Source organism: Schistocerca cancellata, chromosome 4 (genome assembly GCF_023864275.1).
Source record: "Schistocerca cancellata isolate TAMUIC-IGC-003103 chromosome 4, iqSchCanc2.1, whole genome shotgun sequence".
In the NCBI taxonomy this organism is placed as follows: Eukaryota; Metazoa; Arthropoda; class Insecta; order Orthoptera; family Acrididae; genus Schistocerca; species Schistocerca cancellata.
In genome coordinates, this window is record NC_064629.1 from 295,619,949 (window position 1) to 295,635,315 (window position 15,367).

Below are 15,367 nucleotides of genomic sequence, written 5' to 3' on the forward strand. Positions count from 1 at the left end.
ATACATGTGGGGTGCTGATAACCACGCCGTTGAGCGCCCCACAAACCAAAAAAATACATGTGGGAAGATAAGTCTGTAGTACATTTTTAGCAAGGTTTCTGTGCCCACCATACAGCACATTTTTTCATCAAGAATTTATTTGTGATTATTTTTTGACAGATCTTATCAATGTTGTTCTTCAATTTTGGAAATTTGTCCACCTCTATTCCCAGAAACCTATTACAGCACACTTCTTTTAAGTCTGCATTCTCAATGCTCAGAATAAATTCCTCTGAGCTATTAGTTCAGTTAAAATCAGAATAGATAATTTTCTCTGTATTTCCAGCTTTATGTTTTATTTAAACACGTTATTGTCTGTTTCCAACAAATGTTTTTTGTAATATCCACAGCTTTTTCTCTTATGCCATAGTCGTCTGGTACTTATAGAAGAATTTCATGACAGACAAAATCACAAGTTTATAAACACACTAGTTAGCTTCCTTTAATAATCCAGGGCCTCAGTTATGTGTGTTGTGAAATCTGCCACTAGTCTTAGTGAATCTCCCCTTTCTATTAAACTCATTTTGCATTTCATTTAAGATGATTTGCTTTTCTATGAAATTTATCATACTGTCTTTAATCACTGCTTCTACTGCTTTAGACTGAACAGCTGTGGTTCTTATAGTTCTATAGTTACCTGGATCACATTTATATCCTCCTTTTGATAATGACACCTTTAAAGTTTAGGAAATACACCTTCCTTCACTACTAAATTTATCAGGAGAGTCAGAGGCTTGTATTTTCGTTTTTTTAGTACTCTAGTTTTTCCCAAAACTTCCGTTTCACTGTAGGCCACCTTCTGGGCTTTCCATTCTCATTGTTACTGTTATGTTATGTATGAGAAGTTTATTGATTGTAGCTACCTAGTGCTGTTTGAAAATATTGTACACTTGTTGTTGACACGTCACTTCTTTCCCTTCCGTTGTCAATAATATATTTGTATCTTTTAAGGTTTGGACTCTTTTTTTGTTCTTATTTATACAATTATAGACTCTTTTAGAGATGCTAGAAGATGTTTATGTTTCTAATTTTTTGTGGCTAGAATTTCTAATTTCCTTCTGTTAACGTGCTTGTGTATGTTTTCTTCTTGCATCTGTACACCTCATGATGGTCCTGTCCACCTTTCTGGTAATTTTCATCTCTTGCTTTGTTAATTGATATGGTGTCCCAGTTTTCATTTGGTTTACCCCTAATAGTTCTGCATATTTTAGGACAAGGTATGCCTATGTGGTGTCATAATACATCACAGAAATATTCTCAGCTCTTTTCTACACTGGCCTCTATGTCAGGGTGTATATGTGGACGAAGAAAAAAAATTCCCAGATTTCCCGGTTAAAAATACACTTTCTCCCAGATGAAAATAGATTTTTTCCATGTTAAGTAACAGTATACTCTTCCTCAAAACTGTAAATTTCATCAATCCTTTAAATGGTTGTGGTTTTGTACACCGGCGTAGAATTTCCCGGCACTTTAGAAAATCAAACTCAGTGGAAAAAACACGTTTTAGAAAGACGTCTAATGTGCAGCAGCATGTACACTGCATATTTTCGTATTACGAAAGTATAAATTCGAATTCCACCAAACACCGCATGTTACTTTCTGAAGGATTGAAATCGAGATTGCGATGTGCTTTTGTAAGCCAGTTGTAGCTCATGTCAAGCGATTTTGCCAGCCGATGACAGCGGATATTCAGATCATAGCACACGTGATGTAGTCAGCCAATAGCAACATCACTGTAAAGTAGCGCGAACACACAAATGGTTTAAATTAATATACATATATACATAGTGTTGATACAAGAAAAGAAAAGCTTTTATGTTTAATATTGGTCACTAAGACTAATAAGCTGCAAGAGAAGCTAAGCTTTAACACATAATGATCATTTTTGCACGTGTTACACTTTAAAGATACATCACAAAAATGTGCCAGTAAATTTTTTAACAACGACATAATAAAGTCTGAACTTCTGGGCTCGAAAATATTCTAAATGGTTGCACTCAAAGATTTGATTTTTGAATGAGAGTCAAATGCTCTGTGATTTAAGAAATTCATCGGAAATTCACATGCACAGAGTTCATCTTGCTTAAAAGGAAATTTACTTTGAATGTAATGCTTTCCAAACAACCATTCGCAATATTTTCCCGCTATCTGTTAGAAATAGAATCGTTTCAGCAGTTGCCAGAGCGCGCCAAATAACAGGTGTTGCAGCGCTTGTGCAGCTACGATGACGTAGGAAGCCCGTACGTTCGTACGTGTAAAACATTAAAGGATCTTCCATTATGTCATAAAAGAAACAAGACATTAGAGGACACTCCAAGAGCATGGGAATTTTGTGAACTATACTAAAATGCCCCCCATGAACCATGGACCTTGCCGTTGGTGGGGAGGCTTGCGTGCCTCAGCGATACAGATGGCCGTACCGTAGGTGCAACCACAACGGAGGGGTATCTGTTGAGAGGCCAGACAAACATGTGGTTCCTGAAGAGGGGCAGCAGCCTTTTCAGTAGTTTCAGGGGCAACAGTCTGGATAATTGACTGATCTGGCCTTGTAACATTATCCAAAACGGCCTTGCTGTGCTGGTACTGCGAACGGGTGAAAGCAAGGGGAAACTACAGCCGTAATTTTTCCTGAGGACATGCAGCTCTACTGTAGCATGGAGAGCTGCATCAAACCAGTCTCAGGACTGAAGACCACAACAACAACATACTAAAATGCATCATTCGGCTTAAAGTGCACATTCATGTGTCCAGATTCAGATGTAAATTTTCTTGGAGTACTTGTACTGTATTATCTCATGTTTGGTTCTTTATTAAGGCATAATGCCATACACGCTAGAAGATGAAAACATGAACTTGAAATGCTGCGAACAGTTGAAACTAGCCAATAGTGTGGAATTAAACACTTAGTTTCAAATAAATTGACTGCCTCAGCAGAAAAGATTAGTAAAAGTTAAATTTCTTTAACAAACCAACAAAAATAACTTCATTGTACTGCAAGGCGATTAGCGCTTGACTGTCAGAAAGGTGGAAACAAAATAAAATCTGAAACGAATTACATTTTTAGCCTTCTGTAATTATGTGAATGTATTTTAATTCACTTGATAGCTCCTGGCCACAGAAATCCATTTTGTTTTCATTTGAAGTGAGAGCAATAAACGAAGAGGAAACAGCAAAATCACTAAATGTAAACACGGGTCACGTGGAGACTACCACCTCCCACTACAACTCAGACAGCTCTGTAAATCAGCTCCGGATCTAGGATATTTCCGAACCGGGGAGATATTAGATAGTGATTCTCCCCCCTCCATTGAGCATTTGAGATAGGACGCCAAAAATTTAAAAATCAAATTTTCAAAAATATCTTCATTTTGTAGCACACATCTTTCTGAAGAGTCTGATATATAAAACATATATATTCGAGGGAACGTAAGACATGTTATTTGGTCTTATGTGTGGCAAAGTGCAGTGCCATGCCTCTCCACACAGCATTCTTCCATCGCACGTCTCTTGTATTTTGCTCTGTGCAATTCAAACATGTAATATTTTGTAATGGAATCGGTGCCGTCAAACTATATTCACACCAGTGGAAATTAAAATGTCCTGTGGTGCCTCTCCTGCTCCCAGTCGGCCTGTTTGACATCCTGATCCTTTTTATTGGCATCCCGCTCCTCTTTGAAAAAATCTCGGAAGTAATACTTGTTGGGATTATTTGTAACCGGCAGAACAAGAACTCTTCAGAGCATTTGCAGTCTTTGCTGCCTATTAACTAACAACTTGCTGATTTGTGTGACACAAAATTAAACATAGGATACATAAAATGAGTAAAGACAAGAGACAGTACACGTTTCTTCAATCTTTAAGTCCTAGCTTCTTTTCTCTCTAATCTTGCTACAGCTTTATATGGCATACTTTCCTTTCTGGGAAAGAATCTACTACCTCATCAAAGTTCGTCAACGTTTTGCTACATGGAAAAACTAAATTTCACTGTCTAATACTAGAAAAGCTGTTAATACAAATTGTACCCAAGACTGGTGTGGTTTCTTGATCTGATTACGTGGATTTTGTCACTGCTATATAAAATGAAATAGGCCTGCCCAATATTGCAGCAGTTGTTACACACAACAAATAAACGAGACTGTTTTGGCACAAATGGTCATTTTAGTAACACGACAGAATATAATTCACGAAGTACCAATATCAAATGCCTATTAGGCCTACCACCAGCAAAAAGTTTTGTGTTAGGAAATAGTTTCACATTTCATTCGTACTCTATAGCTTCTGAAACATGAGATCGAAGAGTAGTAGTACTAAATTTTTAAATAAATTTCGAATTGTCATATTCTCCCGTAATTTGTGTAAGTCCCTGTTTCTTCTCCTTCCTTGTCCTAACAAACAATCTTATCAGTATTTCTGTAACTATTCCTGCCAGTCTCAAAATTTATTTGCTGATTAATTTCGTCACTGGTTTAGTTATCCAGTTGGGCATTATTACGTGTTCGTACAACGCGTTTTCCAGGCTACTCCGAGAATAGAACTTTAGCGGCTGCTAGCCAGGGACTGTATAACTGGCCCTTGGCAGTGTAGCAGTCTGGCCAAAAATTTTCTGGCAAAATTTCATTTTCTTGGACAGACGGAGGAGACAATACGCAATCTTTGTTGCCTGTTATTCCTGTTAGTCGTTCTTTTCCACTCTGGTAGTCTGAATCTATGGAATTCGCTAGTAGTTACGACAACACTGATCATTTGCAAACCCAGTCAACCACATAAACAGCGGGGCAGGTAATCGCCCGGGGCAGGTAACCCGATTTGCCCCGGCCCCCTAGTTCACCAGCTGTTGCGCATACATGAATCTTGCAGCTTAGGTGCACCAGTAAAATTTTTTTGAATAGCATCTGGCTGCTTGCTGCTATTGCTTATACAGCTAACTGCCACACTTCTGTAGCCAGAAGAAGGAAAAGGTACTACTCATACGAGACCCAACTGCACATGCGGATAAGCTCGCTTGCATCTGCTCAAACGAATCTAATGTAAAGTTTCGACGTCATGCCCATCGGAGGCAATTCGTTGTTATGAGACATTGCATAGTCTTCCTAAAGCCTTTGACACGTTTTGCTGTTGGCAGACGCTTGTAAGAGCACTGTGTTTTGTTGTTGTATATGGTGAATTTCCTTTGCAACTTAAATTTTATTTTCGTTCCTTTTTCTCTCGTTCGTTTTTTATTGCTGCAGTATTATTCTGCAATAGTGAGATACAGTATTATTCTTTGTTAGAGTATTGGCTCTTACCAGTCAAAGTTATAAAAATTTAACTGAAAACTAAAACAATGAAAAATTCCCGGAATTCTAAAAAATTCCCGGGTTTTTCCCGGTTTTCTTCCGGATGAAAAAATTCCCTCGTTTTTCCCATATCTCCCGGTTGTCCCGGGTTGTATACACCCTGCTATGTATACATCATCCTACTTTTCTGTTTTTAACCAAATTTGTAGCCTACTCAAATTTCCAAATTTAGTTTGTCTAAAATCAGCCACTATGTTGTCCTTATTTCTCTGTTTTCTCACAGTTCCATTGTTTGTCCAAAATGGTCTGCAGTAACAGTATTCACAACCTAAACTTTTTGTCTGTCTGTAAGTATGTTTGACAGAATGTGGTCTACTAATGTGCTTCATGTTTATGTATGTTGTATTTTTCACATGAATCTGAAGATTGTATGTCTTCAAAATGTTATGGAAACTTATTGCCAGCCACTGCCTTTCAGCATGTCTGTAACCTGCTGTTACTAAAAAAAATATATTTCTTCATAATTTTATGCAGAAGCACATCAGCTTAGAATAGAAAGCTTTCAGTGCTTGACCTAGATGATTGATATATTCTGACTGAAATGCATTTTCCCCACATGAACTTTATTTCAATTGCTGCTGCTTCAAATAAAAACTCTGTGAAATTGGAGATCTTATGTGGAGAGCAGTAGCCTACTTTGCTCTCAACATACACAGCTACACCCCAACTCTTATGTTCAATTCTGCAATATTATCCTATATTTTTGTATTCCATTCAATGGAAAATCTTTCATTTACTTTCCTTTCAACCCTACCACTATTACTACTCCATTCAAACAGGCCTCAGGAGGCCCAGTGTTACTGACTGACCACCGTATCATCCTCAGCCTACATGCATCACTGGATGCAGATTTAGAGGGGCATGGCGTCAGCAGACTACTCTCCTGGCCATTATCAGTTTACGAGACCAGAACCGCTACTTCTCAATCAAATAGCTCCTCAATTTGCCTCACAAGGGCTGAATGCACCCCACTTGCCAGTGGTGCTCAGTAGACCGGACGGTCACCCGCCCAAGTGTCAGCAAAGCCCGACAATGCTTAACTTCGGTGATGTGACGGGAACTGATGTTACCAGTGAGGCAAGGCTGTTGGCCTCCATTCAACTGTTTTCTGTCACTACGAAAATGTTGGTTACAGCAGCAGCTATTAACACTTCTAATTCTCCTCATTTGTTACTGGCCATTTTCATGCATTATTTTTCAGTTGCTATTTTAAAAATCTGTTGTATTTGTTGTGTTGCTTTCTTCCTTGGGTACTAAAAATTTTGGTCATTCTGTGTGGGCTTGCTGTTCCTGGCACTTCTTCTGATGGGTACAAGTGCTGCCTCAGCAGCTTTGTGATTGAGAATTCTTTTTAAGTCATCATTTTCTGCTATAATTTTGTTTGTCATATAAAAGTTTATTGCCTTCAAAATTTAGGTGCATCTCAGTTTTGGTATGTAAGAATTTGTCCAATTTATCTATACCCACTATCTCATTTACTGAAATTTAAAACAGGCAGTTCTCACACTACCAAAAAGAATGTTATTTGTGTTGTGACAACAAAAATTATTATCTGGATGAAGATCTTCAGTGAATAAACAACAATAATTTTTTATTCGGAAATTCAGTAGTAACTTCTATTTCTCTAGCTAGCTTTTATAGATAGTCCATAGCCAAACATTTATATATTATGGAACAGTCAATCATTTTCTTACTTACAGAACTGAGTTATGGGCAGTGAAACAACGTACACAGTACACCTCTGCTACAGAATAGGCCAATAAGACTTACACATGGAGTTAACCATAGAGAAGCGTGCCATGGAATGATAGTGTTGGAAAACTACTTAACAAAGTACCATATATACTCGAATAATCCACCCCCATGAATAATCCGCACAACCCAATTTTGAGGAAGAGGAAAAAAAATTATTTTTTACTTTAATTTGTTTTATTTTTAAAAAACTGTTCCAACATTATGATGTGTTCAAAAGTATGTATAATAACTACTGGTTTGAAGCAACACTGCTGTACAGGTTGATACATAAAATGCAACCGATTCAGCGGCATGCAGCTGGCCAGCCGGCGGGTGGGCGGCCAGCAGTGTGCAGCTGGCCGGCAAGCCCATTAACCAGGTGGGCAATCGGGGAACATTAGCGCGGCCAGCCGGGACTCTACGTGTACCTACAATAGCAAAAAAAGAAATGTGAATTATCTTGTTTAAGAATTTGTTAATACGGTAAGTGCAATAAAATATTTTAGTCAATACTGGTTTGTTTCCTCTCTTACCACTCTATTCGTCACTTTCATCATCATCACTAGTGGGAGAATCACTGTCGTCTTCACCATCATCCCATGGAGCGTCGTCCTCTGTTCCATGCAGTGAATTTGTGATTCCCTATTTTTTGAAGCATTTCTCCACCAGTGGTTGTGGAATGGAGTCCCATGCACTTTTCACCCATTCACAAATCTGGGACAAATCCGGCTGTTTGATTTTTCCACTAGGTGTGAACTTATGGTTTTCATCGCTGTTTAAGAGCAGCTTTGAATGGCCGACTTATACACACATCTAGTGGTTGTAGGATGGATGTTAGGCCTCCAGGGATAATGACCAAATCAGTTTTCCCTTTTTGTAATTTGTCTCGCACTTTCTTAGTTGTATGTCCACGGAAGCTGTCCAGAACCAACATGTTGTGTAAATTCAGTAACACACCAGGATGACGTTGCCAAAATGTACCACTCAGTCAATTATAAGTTCATTGTCCATCCAACCTTTTGGATTTGCTCTCACTAATACCGGTATGCCTTTTACTGATATTTTTGGAATAGTTTTCCCTTTAAATATCATGTAAGGTGGTAGCTTTTGTCCATAACCAGTTACACACAACATCACTGTGCATCTTTGTTTCTCACTGCCACCAGTTCGTATCATGATGCTGGATTCTCCTTTCCTGTTCACTGTGTTGTCAAGCGGCATCTCAAAATCGACTGGCGTTTGATCTGCATTTTCAATTTGCAATAATGTATAGGACTGTTTATGGCACAGATTTATCACATAACGATAAAAATTTACTATTTTTTCCTCATATTCGCCTGGAAGCCACTGAGCGATAGTAGTTTTCCTCCGGAATCCTAAACCATTTCAGTTGAAAAATCTTGATAGCCAGCCCCGGCTAGCTTTGAAACTGGTAATGCCTAGTTCCTTGGCTAAAGACAATGCTTTAAGTTGGCACATTTCACTCATCACCGCATATCCGTATTGTTGCTTCTCATCTACATAATCGCAGAGCCTTTTCTAAAGGTCTGGATGCTTCGCTTTTTGGCTGCGAAATGCCCAGTGATTACTATTAATTTCTTGAAGCTGCGTTTTATTTTTTCACCAATTGCGAATACAACTCTCACTCACATCGTACGTTCTTCCTGCTGCACGGTTTCCAATATTCTCGGCTTCTTCAATAATTTTCACTTTTTCTTTAGAAGTGTATGAGCGATAACGAGAATGTGTAGCCATAATTAACAAGTTTGCAGATGTTAATACTTCACTCCTAACATGCTACTGATGCGTCACAGACTGAGGCCGCAACAATGCAATAGTATAATGGGATGTATTGTTGGAGGCGGAGCAGTAGCAACAATGTTTCGAATAATCCGTGCACCCCAGTTTCTCGTTCTAACATTCGGGAAGAAACATGTGCGGATTATTCGAGTATATACGGTAATATTTACACCCTTCTAAATTATATATTTTGTTACATAATACAATGAAGTACCTAAGTCTAGTGATGTACATGGTAATAACAAAAGGATAAAATATATCTATTTTCAACAAACAATAAAATGAGAAAAATTACTTGAATAATTTCAATAGAAAGTTAAAATATTTATTGACACAAGAACCTTTATATGGCTTTGAAGAATTTTAAGTGGTATTTCTGATGTATTATATGATATTGCTTGACTTACGAATCAGTTTGCAGCAGTAACATATGATCTGTATTAAAATATATAAAGTATGTGTAATAGGCATGAATTGTGTCTCATAACCCCATTATTCATGTTCCATAGATCCCATCAGAAAGGAAAACCTCCAGGGATGTCAAAGGAGTCAAATCACACATTAAATAAAGAAAAGGATATTGTGAAAACTTAATCTGTATAATCTGTTAACAATAAACTATCACTATACTGCTTAATACGATTCATTTTATGCCAATTAAATAAAGTCATGTAAATTAGACGTAAAGTTACTATTTTGAAACAAAGCTGCTGCCTCCTCAGTTGCACTAAGTAGCTGCTGTTTGTAGCTTAATATTGATTTTATTACACTGACGTATCTCAAATAAAATAGCTGTGTACATCTGTATTTGCTGAGTCCTGATTAAAGAACATTACCTTTTTGTCTTACTGGTTTACAACAAACACTGCTAGTGTCCAGGTAGCTGCCAGAACCTTTCACTTCTCAAATATAAATATTCAAGTAATCTGTAGAAGGTGGCACTGAAGTATGTTCCTAATTTTTGAAATTTAGCTCAGGTTTCCAATATATTGCTTTGTGTTTGGCAGTTTGCTGAATACCTTCAGACCAGGTACATAACTCCAGTCTGAATGTTAAGTTGGGAGCCAAAGTCAACATGAAAATTATTTTTATTTCTTGTATTCTTATTCCTTACATCATAGTTCAGCAGAAAATGATTTTTATTGTTATCAACAAAAAAAATTTATTTACTTATTAATTGGAAAATGAGAATAAAAAATCCATAATCCTTGCAAAGTCTTGCAGAGTGCTACATTTGGTTATCACATCAATTTTTTGCTTGCTGTGAATTTAGCCATGATGAAAATAAGCTAACAGCCTTCATAATGAGATCCATCAATAAGAATTCATTGATCATTTCTGCATTTGTGTGTGGAGTAAATAAGCGAAAGCCATTGCATGAATTCCTGAAGTTAGAGTCAGCCGGAAATATGGGAAATGAACACATATTCAGAATTAGATAACTTTTTATGATAAACTGTCATAATTCTTGCCTCGAGTGTTGCAGCCACAAGTTAGTTTGTAATATGAAATGGAATGTCTTGTTCTCAGATATACCAGATGTCATTTCTCAAGAACACTGAGATGACATTTTGAGTCAAAACTTTCCAGTTCTTTGAGTGCACAACAGTAGCATCATCTAAAGGGCAAATTGTTGCCTTTACTGTATTCAGTTTTTGTAGTTCACCCAAGACTTTCTAGTATGATATTAAGTGAGCATAAGCAATTCCTGCCATTTATTAAAATGAGTTTTTCAGAAGAAAAGTGTCCAACTTATAACAACAGGACTTAATAATCTGAGTAATATTATTGTCAACTGTGATATACACTGCCTAATTTAAAAAAAAAGAACATCCAGAAGGAAAGGAGAGAATGAAATAAAACTTCATGGGATGGGAGGATACGTGACATTATTTCATAGATTACAATACTGAGTCAAATCGACAGAGGACTAGAGGACTTGGAAGTATCAGCCCAGTTATCTGTTTAGACATTGTACAATCTATGGCTTAGATGCATACACACTGATTAGGGGGGAGGGGGGGGAGGTTGTCATAAAGCCATTGTATTCACTCTCCTAAGACAAGCTGGCCCACAACTCTTGTAACTGATCCTTAGTATCCTGGACACAGGCACTGGGACAAAGTTGACAACTGAACTGGTCCCACACATGTTGTAATGGAAACAGATATGCAGCTATTAACAGGCACAGGAATACCTCATCAGAACACAGACAGTCATAAGAGACATGTACCACGTGTGGATGAGCAGTGACCTGTTGAATAATGGCAACAACTGTCACATGAGAGGCAACACAAGATGACTAACAGCTGTGAGGTAAAGCTATAACAGCATTAACAGTAACATACACATGGGTCAATAACTTCCTACTCTTGCTAGTCTCTGACAAGTAATGTGGGATGACACAAAACTGTAAGGGATAAAACTGTAGGAGAACTTGGAGCAGACATTGGAGCCCAGAACTGCAACACGACCACAGTCAAGCAGCAGGTGCTGGTGACTGAAATGCATGATCAGCTCCTGTGCCGTCAGACCATGAGAACATAAATCAGTCCACAAATCATGGACGTCAGCCACAGCTGGCTGCTGTCCATGCATGATAAGTAACTGTTAGGAGCAGGAAGATTTCCATGACACCGTTCTGGGTGTCAGTACCCTGTGACCAGCCTTCATGAAGCCATTCTGTCATCAACATGTTCTGCCAATTATGCCAGAGCCCAACCATTGGCCCATTCCAGATGGTTTCGAATAACATTAAGATGTCACACCCACAAAAACTGCAGCTCATGGAAGCAGTAGTTAACCATTATGAGATTTTCACTCTGCAGCAGAGTGTGCGCTGATATGAAACTTCCTGGCAGATTAAAACTGTGTGCCGGACCGAGACTCGAACTCGGGACCTTTGCCTTTTGTGGGCAATTGCTCTACCAACTGAGCTACCCAAGCACGACTCATGCCCCGTCCTCACAGCTTTACTTCTGCCAGTACCTTGTCACCTACCTTCCAAGCTTTACAGAAGCTCTCCTGCAAACCTTGCAGAACTTGCTACCTTGCTTGGGTAGCTCAGTTGGTAGAGCAATTGCCCACAAAAGGCAAAGGTCCCAAGTTCGAGTCTCAGTCCGGCACACAGTTTTAATCTGCCAGGAAGTTTCATATCAGCACACACTCCGCTGCAGAGTGAAAATCTCATTCTGGAAACATCCCCCAGGCTGTGGCTAAGCCATGTCTCCGCAATATCCTTTCTTTCAGGAGTGCTAGTTCTGCAAGGTTCACAGGACAGCTTCTGTAAAGTTTGGAAGGTAGGAGACGAGGTACTTGCAGAAGTAAAGCTGTGAGGACGGGGCGTGAGTCATGCTTGGGTAGCTTAGTTGGTAGAGCAATTTCCCGCAAAAGGCAAAGGTCCCGAGTTCGAATCTCGGTCCGGCATACAGTTTTAATCCGCCAAGAAGTTTCAGTAGTTAACCATGCTTGTACCAGCCCATCAGTGTGTTTGGCCAGCTGGCCAGTAATTGACACTCACCGGACTGTGAAGGAGGTACTCTGTATGTTTGCCCAGCCCAGGCAGCAAACTCTGTTCCAGCCACCACCTTGGGGTTGCTTGCTATTGCCAGAGTCCAGTCAGGAGTTGGGAGTCAGATTCTGGGCAGCACCATGAACTTCCACCACACCAGTAATGTTACCCACTGCCTGCTTCAGTGTGCAGCCAAGCCATGAGTGTTCTCCACACCATCACCATGTTAGCATAAGCATACCATGTCAACACTCCACTGTGCAAGCAGCTTACCTGTCCGTGTCTCTGGCCATCACCTCACTGGCTGCTACAGCACCGAATATTTAATGAAGAAGAAAATGCACTTGACCAACCACACTAGCAGGGTGGAATCATTGAAGAGTTGTGTTCTCTCTCATGCCTGACCACAGCCAGTTCTAATCAGTTTCACGATGGAATCCAAGATTTATAAATTAGTAAAGAAGCAATAAAGAACTATTCTACCCTCATAGGGACCCACCTCTGCCACTATCCACATTCCCCATTTTCACCAGAGAATCCAGCCCATGATCAACCACACATCTTTCATATTACAACTGGTTTCAAGTATACTGCTGAAGATAAAGATCATGGAACCCAGAAGACTGTAGCCAGAGCCATAATTCTGTAGCAGCACCTTTATGGAGTGGGAAGGGATGTAAGTGGATGGATGATAAGAGTGCTGAAGATTCAACAGGAATAATAACAGATATGAGTAGCTGCACAGAGTTTTTTCACTGATGGAAATCATACATGTTATAGCTCTGTATCCTTGGTGTTCAATATGTCAGGTGAGGATTCAGATGTACTATTTGGCAAAGTTCTGAGGGCCAAACCCTAATGCCAGTAACTTGTTCATAATGTAACTTACAGGGGCCTTCAACCCTGTATTCATGTAATTTGTCAGAATTGCCATCAAAAGGTTATTACACAAGCCAGTGCCAGGAGTGTGCCTGGATTAGGTGTAGAAAACAGTGGGTGCTGAGAGGACTTAAGAACAGGCTGAATTAATTGTAAGTTTTGCTTTTGTAAAATTGAATGGGAGCTGTAAATAGTTAAAGCTTAAGTGAGAGGTTAGAGTAACTTCTAGATCACACTCAGATTATATGGATTATCTGTATATTTGGAACCTAGAATGTTTAGTAATATGGTAGATGTAACCAGTGACAGATCAGTACTGACCAAGTACTGAATAGTTTAAGCATCTGAATGGAATCGAATGGTTAAGATCTTCCACCTTTACATTATGTGTGACTAACCCATAGCAGCACTATGTTCAGATACAACATGGATGCGAGATGATTGTCAGACACGATGACACCAATTGAACCACTCCAGGTTTACCAGAATACAGTGAACATAATGGCAGTAACTCCACCACCAATGTCTGTAGAAATTTGTTATTAGAGGGGAACATGGTGCAAAAGTTTTATGAAGCTTCTCAAAGGTGAAATATGGGCACAGGGGAGTATCTAAAAAGTGGCCATGGTCTAAGAAGCAAGTCTCTGGTAATGGGGAGCTCACAAGGAATCCCTAGCATTCGAAACCTCACATTGTCGCCATGTAACCACAATACTGGCTGCTAGCTGCAACAGGGGGCAGGACTGGAGGTATCCAGTTGGGAACACAGCATGAGACTATGGAGTGTAGTTGAACTGCTTAGTCAGTGAGTAACTCACAACAGTGCTACAGTGTTCGTGGTTTTGGTACAAAGCAAAGCAATGGCAATGATAAACAAAGCAAACATTGCATTATAACTAAAACAACAGTTGCTGACATGGACACTTTGTCAGAAAGGAAACCAAGGAATTTCACAGAGTGACAAAGAAGTAGCAGATGAAATATTAGCATTTCTGTAAGATGGGTCAGTGGACTGTGTGGTGCCATATACACTCAACTGTGTGGACAATGTACATTAGGAGTACAATGATGATGACACATGCTTAACAAGTGAAGTGATAATGAAACAGGTGTTTAGCCATGTAGTTCATGGACAGGAAGCCATAAATCCAGTCCCCAGTTAAACATAGTGAAGGACAATTGTCCAAGGAGCAGGTACCAAATATAACTATGTACATGGAAGATCATCCACAGCTTAGTAAAAAACCAGTTAGGACCAGACTTCAAATAAGTCTGCAGCAATATGATTGTGTAGTGTATAAGAGAAACTACACATATTCAAGGGAGGACAAGGCACAATTGTTACAGAAACTGGTGTTTCTGCTTTTTCACGATGCTTCATATAATATACAGGCTGTGCATGATATTGACTTACTACATTATGCAATTCAAATTGCACATGACATAGATTATGATGATTTCCAGGGAAGCAGTGGATGGTCGTATAACTTCAAACAGTGCTACAGAATTGGACGATGAAAGATAATGAAATTTCAAACAAAGCATCAACTTGACAATGCACAGCAAACTCAGAATCAGCCCGAAAATTTTGTAAATGAGGTCAACAAACTTATCCTATCTTTCATCAAGGAATTTGTTTTCAACTCCAACTAATGAGGATTTCAGGAGAAAATATGTCCACACACACACACACACACATACACACACACACACACACACACACACACACAAAACCTGAAAATAAGAGGTGCCAAGAGAGCTGTATCAAGATCAACTGACATCAATGCTGGCTGTTAATCTAGATGGTAAATTGGCTGGAAAGTTATTTATTGTTCTGCAAGAAGTTAAAAGTGCTCTGCATCCTGTGATTGTTTCTTGTGTGCATGATATTGCAAGGTCAGCCGGGAATATGTACAAAGCATTGCTTTTGGCCAATAGCTAATCAAAATAACTCAGTTTTGCTTGATTCCTGGTCTGTGTATAAAAATCATACATGTTTAGAGCAAACTGTCACTCCTGAGAAGTATGTGACCTTGAAATTAATACCACCTGGAACCACTGGCCGTGA

General features: G+C 39.1%; 1 non-coding gene across 1 annotated transcript; it reads right to left on the bottom strand.

The window, feature by feature from the left end:
• Positions 1–11,781: 11,781 nt before the first annotated feature.
• On the bottom strand, positions 11,782–11,856 carry Trnal-caa (transfer RNA leucine (anticodon CAA)). The gene has a single exon. It is a non-coding gene; the product is annotated as a tRNA-Leu (tRNA).
• Positions 11,857–15,367: the final 3,511 nt, after the last annotated feature.